Genomic DNA, 7,019 nt, shown 5'->3' with positions numbered 1-7,019 from the left:
CGGCCTCGCCCGGGCCCTCGTCGGCCTCCCCCCAGCCCCGCCGCCGCTGCTCCGCCGTGCCGGTGCCCCAGGCGCCCCGGCCGCCTGTCTCCTCCCCTTCCTCCTCCCCGGTAGCCTCCTGCCTTAATAGCGGCTGCGCCTGGAAGGGGGGTCCGGATGCTCGGGGCTCCGGGGTCACCGGGCCCGCCGCGCGGGCCTCCGGGGTCACGGGGTCACGGGCACCGGCGGGCGGCGGCGGCGGCTGCACAGACATGGGGGTGTCGGCCCTGGGGCTGTCTCCTGGGGCACTGGCCGCTACCTGAGCCCAGGTTGGGGCAATAGAAGTGTTGTTCCGGAAAGTACACTCCCTACTTCCCTATCACACCCCTTTCTGAACTTGCTGCTCCCGGTGCCCGCCCAGAGTCGTGGGGGGCTTAAAGCCACGCGCGACCAACCTGGCCAGTTCCCCTGAACCTCAGATGGAACCCTCAACCCAAGAGTAGGGGCCTCCCCTCGCTATTTGCTCCCCGACTGCCTTGGCTAGGCCCTCTGGAAACTTTCATTGACCCATTTGTCCTCTTGCCGTGGGTGTAGATGCACGCAGAACAGCATAGAAGGAACCTGACAGAGGCTTAAGTTAGTGTAGGTGTCCTTAGGAGAGAGCCCCATTCTCCCTCCTGTTTACACAGAAACTGGCCAGGGTGGCAGATTGGTTTGTCCACGACAATCCTGGTTCCTAAAACTTGGTTAATGTTTTGTGACGGCCAATAAAAACCAACGTTCCGCGTCTCGAGGTGCGTTTGCGGGCCAGAACGGCTTGTTGACATTGTGGTTAGCATGAGCCAGTCAAGTCGGAGGTGTTCTTACGTGTTCTTTAGCCATTCTGAAACTTGTGCTCGTAGGTCCCTCTCAGCATTCTAGAATATGAAGAGAGAAGGGACTTACAAGACCCTGTCGACAGATTCCCCTTCTCCATGGAAGGGTCTTTCAAATTATATTTCCAGCCACGAGTTTCGTATCATGAAAGATTCTTGTCGCTTAAATGAAACCGCATACATCACTGTCGTTAGGTATGATGTTAATAAGCAGTAAAGTTAAATAAGTGCACAAACGTTGAGGCACTGTTCGCTGCAAATGGCCGCTTAATTTTGGCTGTCTTTCTTCTGATCTGAGCTTGATCACATGCTGGCAGAATTGAATCAGATACGGTGACAACCAGATAACTGGGCTAACAATATGTGGCCTGCCAGTCACATCCTAGACAAGTCTATGATGTCATCAACAGCAGATTAGAGTTTCTGAACCACCTTCAATAACCAGCGTTAGCCCCGACCTTACCCAGGTTGGTATGATGTCTGGCAAAAACAAACCTGGTGTTGTACTTAATTGCGGTTACCAGAAGGCTTTCTAAAATATTAGAAATAACTGGGAATGAATCATGTCTCTAATTCTGCAGGGTAAGAACCTGAAGGATCAGTGAAGCAGTGGAGCAACTGCTAGTGACCTGCCTCTTCCGTTCCTCCATCCGAAAAAGGGTGTGATCCTCTCTTCGCCCAGCCGCGCTACTTACTGTCTCCTGTCTGCCCTGTCCTCTGAAACCTCTATGGTTGATTTTGGTCGGCTAGTGTAGCTTCTAAAACTGTTGACCACTCTCTCATTTGGTATCTATCTGCAGGGAGCAGGACAGAATCGCCATTACAAGATGGTGCTGACATCCTGTCCCATTGGAAATAAACAGCTCCATATATGGCTATGCCTTTGGGAGCTGCATGTCCCATGCTTCCTGCACGTGCGGTGGTTTAGAGTCCTTGGGCCTATCCTGAAGCAGTCTAGTGTCAGCTGATGGTGGCAGCCAATCACAGGGCGACCCATGTGCCTACTCCCTATATAAGCAGCTGCTTTAGTGCTCTTGGGGCCCCTCGCTTCCTGTTTTTTCACAGACTCTATAGGCCTTTGACAACCCTGAAGATTCTTCCCCAGGCCCTTAGACGGAACAAAACCTTGTCTTTTCATCATACTTTTACTAGCCTCTGAATATCATTAGTTAGCTTAAGTTTCAATTGATGTTGAATGTCACGGCCCCACAAATTAATGGGGACTTCAACCACGAAGGGTTGAACCGTGCCTTGTTGGTCCTCCATTTTCCAGACCAGCTCTTTGGTACTCATGTATGGCGTGCGAGCGTAGCCCAGCCCTTGTAAGGATCGAGATGACTGTTGCAATGGCCAGCACTTAGGCCAGGCTTGCAGCTGGATGATACTCCGGTCTGCCCCAGTATCCACCAATCCGGAGAATATCTTTCCCTCTATCATTAAATCCAACATGGGCCTCTGATCCAGTTCCATAGATAGACAGGCAAGGTCCACTCCAGTGGAGCCCAACACCCTGTCATTTCTTTCCTTAAGGTGCGCAGGAAAGGTCTCATGCTTAGATGGTAGTATAAGCAGTTGGGCAATCCTGTCCCCTGGCACAATAGAAATCACGCCACAGGAAGAACGACACAGGATCTTAATCACTTCAGTATAATCGGAATCAATGACTCCTGGAAAGACAATCAAGCCTTTCATAGTGGATGAGGATCGCCCTAAGACTATCCCCATTGTTCTAATGGGCCATTCATGTCAGAATTAACCACCTGAATTTCCATCTCCTGAGTTAATACCAGTCCGGTGCAGGCACGGAGGTCCAACCCTGCTGAGCCTGAGGTTGCTCGGCGGATACAGTCGGGTTGGGAGTGGTGGTCTGCTGCAGTGCCCCATAAATTTTTGGGCCCTGGGGACGGGGGACCCTCATCCCGTTTTTTGACTCCTGGCCTCCGAGCTGTACAATGGGCTGCCCATTGATGTCCTTAACAGACCGGCATTTATTAGCCCAGTGTTTTCCTTTCTTACATCTTAGGCAAAGGCCAGGTTGCCTCACATTAGGACTCTGAGCCTGAGAAGACAGCCCTTTCAGTGACGGGCATTGTTTCTTAAAATGCCCTTGTTGTCATTTGAAACATCCTCCTCCTTTTCCGGTCTTTGCGGCCTGAGTAGCAGACAAAACAGCAGCTGCTAGGCCTGCATTGGTAAGGGGCCCTCCAATCTCTCGGCAGGCTTTCAACCAGGCCTCAATTCCCTTCTCTTTAACAGAAGTAATGGCCCCCTGACATTCCTTAGTACTCTGTTCAAAAACAATCTGCTGTACCAACGGCATCACCTGATCCACATCCCCAACAATCTTTTCAGCCATATCAAGCATTCTAGCCACAAAATCAGAGAAGGGTTCATTTGGCCCCTGAATAATCTTTGTTAGATGGCCTTTGACTTCTCCTTTATTAGGCAAAGACTTTCACGCCCTATAGCAGATATCATTAATCTGTTGGTACACCTCCTGAGGATATCCTAGCTGGTTGGCAGCCCATTGCCCTTGCCCCAAAAGCATATCCACTGTCCATTGGGGATGATTATTCTGGGCATTCACTCTAGCTTGGACATGAGCTTTATCCGTAACAATGGATTTAAAATCCAAAAATTGTCCCATACTTAGGCAAGCCTTAGCAACCTCGAACCAATCTGTAGGAGTCATGGCCGTGGTGGCGATTCTACGCAGCAAGGCTATGGTATAACTAGCTGTAACTCCATAGGTTCGAGCTGCTTCCACTAAATCCTTTAACTGTTTATAAGATACAGGCTCATAATATCTCTCATTATTCTGCAGGTCCTCAAAAACTGGAAACGTGGATGCTAGACGCGCCCATGTATCTCTTAATAAAATGGCATCCCCCTCCCACTTGTGAATAGGATGGAGGCACAGGGGGCGGGTGTGGTTCCCGAGGCACCAATGGGCCCACCCCCACCCCTGCTGACGCATTATGTGTGGGGGCCGCCTCCACCCATATCTTTCCTCCTCATAGCCAGCGGTGGCTTCCTCCAGTTCTTCCTCCTGCTGAGGGTCTAACTCCTCCTCAGACAGATCCAGGCCCACAAATTCCTCGAGCACCGGATAGAGGGGACCTCCCCTCTTTTCATTTGCCTCCCCTTTAGGGAGGACTGCATCAGGATCCTTTTCTTTTACCCTTTCCTTTTGTTTTTACCTTTTCCCTTTTTCTTTTAGGCCTATCCAAGTCTTCTCCCTTTGAATCTGATTCTGAAAGACTGTCCTGTGTTTAATCAAGGCTCTCCGCCCCTCTCTCGAAATGTCCACATTGTTTCCCTCCTTGAGGCCGCAGCTGGACTGACGGCAGTGCAACCAGAAACAGCAGGCTAGGACAAACACCACAAAGGCCAAGAACACAAGACCAAACACCCAAGGATCAACTCCCGCAAACAGCATACTGGGAGAGACTGCAATCAGCATACTAGGAGAAACTTACCAACGTCGCCGCCACTCTGTGTGTTGAGTTCTGAATCCTCTTCGGCCCCTCACCTGGCGACCGAAGTTCCCGGGTTTCTGGCACCAGCTGCGGCGAACTTCTCGACCAGCGAGGAAGAATGACCACCACCGAGGATTCTTCTCAGATCACGCTTTATTGGAGTGCCTCTTGGTTGAGGGAGAGCAGGAAGCCAGGGGCCCCAAGAGCACTAAAGCAGCTGCTTATATAGGGAGTAGGCACATGGGTCGCCCTGTGATTGGTTGCCACCATCAGCTGACACTAGACTGCATCAGGATAGGCCCAAGGACTCTAAACCACCGCACATGTGGGAAGCATGGGACATGCAGCTCCCAAAGGCATAGCCATATATGGAGTTGTTTATTTCCAATGGGACAGGATGTCAGCGCCATCTTGTAATGGTGATTCTGTCCCACTCCCTGCATCTATCCAGCAAATTTTCTTTCATCTCTAGACCTGGTTTGTTTGTTTGTTTGTTTGTTTGTTTGTTTGTTTGATCCCTTCTTAAGAGCACTAGCCGGGTGCCAGTTGTCAGGCTGCTTCCGGTGTTTCTGTGGTCTCAGCATCAGCTCACCATCAGTTGGGTCCCTGTTACTCTCAGGGATTCTTTTTTTTTTTTTTAAATTTTTTTTTTTATTGAGGATTTCTCCCTCCCCCCCGCCACCGCCTCCCATTTCCCTCCCCCTCCCCCGATCAATTCCGTCTCCCTCAGCAGTCCAAAGAGCAGTCAGGGTTCCCTGCCCTGTGGGAAGTCCAAGGTCCTCCCCGACTCCGTCCATGTCTAGGAAGGTGAACATCCAAACTGGCTAGGCTCCCACAAAGCCAGCACATTATGTAGGATCAAAACCCCATGCCATTGTCCTTGGCTTCTCATCAGCCCTCATTGTTCGCCATGTTCAGAGAGTCCGGGTTTATCCCATGCTTTTTCAGTCACAGTCCAGCTGACCTTGGTGAGCTCCCAATAGATCAGCCCCACTGTCTCAGTGGGTGGGTGCACCCCTCGTGATCCCGACTTCTTTGCTCATGTTCTCCCTCCTTCTGCTCCTCATTGGGAACTTGGGAGCTCAGTCCAGTGCTCCAGTGTGGGTCTCTGTCTCTATCTCCATCCATCACCAGATGAAGGTTCTATGGTGATATGCAAGATATTCGTCAGTATTGCTATAGGATAGGGTCATTTCAGCTATCCTCAGCTGCCCAAGGAACTAACTGGGGACATCGCCTTGGGCTCCTGGGAGCCACTCTAGGTTCAAGTCTCTTGGCAACCCATGCACACACGCACACACACACACACACACACACACACACACACACACAGAATTGTGTGCCTTATTCGTGTGTCTCTGCCCTCTATAGAGCTGTCCACTGGGTCTTCCAGTAGGATAGTCTTGGTTGTTGGCGTTTCCAATGTAAACTCATCACAGGCCTCCTTGTACTGTCTACTTCTAGCCTACACACCTCGTCATTTCACTGTCGATGGAATTATCCAGGCAAGCGTTTGTATTGCCCTCGGTCTTCTCTAAGTAATCCTCAAGTCTGTTCTCCCGCCCATCTCCTTGCTGTGTCTTTTCTTGTTGAATGCTAAACTGGTAGAATTACGTCTCCTGCTCAATTACCTAACCCTAAGGTATCTAGAATGTTCATGAATCCACACTTGGGTACTTCCTTTCTAGTAACATTTTAAGGAGCCAGGAGAAAAGAGGAGAAGGGGGAGGAAACATCTGATGTCTCTTCCAACTGTTAATCACTTTGGAACAAGTTAACAAATTCTCTACTCTTTTAGCATGCACAGATGCCTCAAATTACGTGATAATGTGAGTATAATAGTTGAACAGTACATCGTTTTCATAGATAAATATGTACAAGTTGGAAGGATACATGCCCAACTCTTCTATTGGTATGAGCATGCTATCAGAGAAGATGGAGTAACTTATGAATCAGCATGTTCTCTTCCTTTGCCTTCCCCAAACTTGTTCTTTCTCCCCAGAATCTTGCTTAGGCACAAGCCATTGCAACAGACTTCTGCTGGCTCCTGTCTGATCTTTCACTTTTAAAGTCTCTCCTCTCTTTCTCTACCTTCTTTATCTCCTCCTTCCAAGCCCCCCCCTTTCTTCTCCTCTCTCTCCTTTCTGTAATTACGACTAGAATCATTTAACATAATTGGTCTTGTCACTTCTCCACTTTAAAACTTGTGTGGTTCACCAGGGAACAAAATGAATTTCCAACGTTGCAACATGTTTCAGATGTCTGTGACCAGACCCATTTACCCTCTCCTTCGGGCTTGTGTTTATCTAGCTATGTTGATGCTCTTCTCGTCCTGTTCAAGTTGAAGTGTGAAATGCCCTGAATGGACTGTATGCTTTAGTACTTGGTCCAAAACAAGCCAGGCTGCTGTAGGAGATAGGAAAGTCTTCTGGACAGGAGCCAAGCTGGTCAACGTCGGACTGTAGGTGTTGGACTTGAGGATTATAGGTTGTCTTCAATTCAGACTGTCATTACTTCATGATCCCCAGAGATGTGATGAAGCAGCTTCACGGGCCTGCTGTCCTTTCTCTGTCTCACTGTACTGAGTTCCTGTACCATGAGTAAATACTCCCTTCCCTTAGGCTGTGTCTGTTAAGAATTTGTTCATAGCCAGGCGGTGGTGGCGCACGCCTTTAATCCCAGCACT

Source organism: Microtus ochrogaster, linkage group LG10 (assembly GCF_000317375.1).
Source record: "Microtus ochrogaster isolate Prairie Vole_2 linkage group LG10, MicOch1.0, whole genome shotgun sequence".
In the NCBI taxonomy this organism is placed as follows: Eukaryota; Metazoa; Chordata; class Mammalia; order Rodentia; family Cricetidae; genus Microtus; species Microtus ochrogaster.
Note: the sequence above shows the minus strand (reverse complement) of the source record.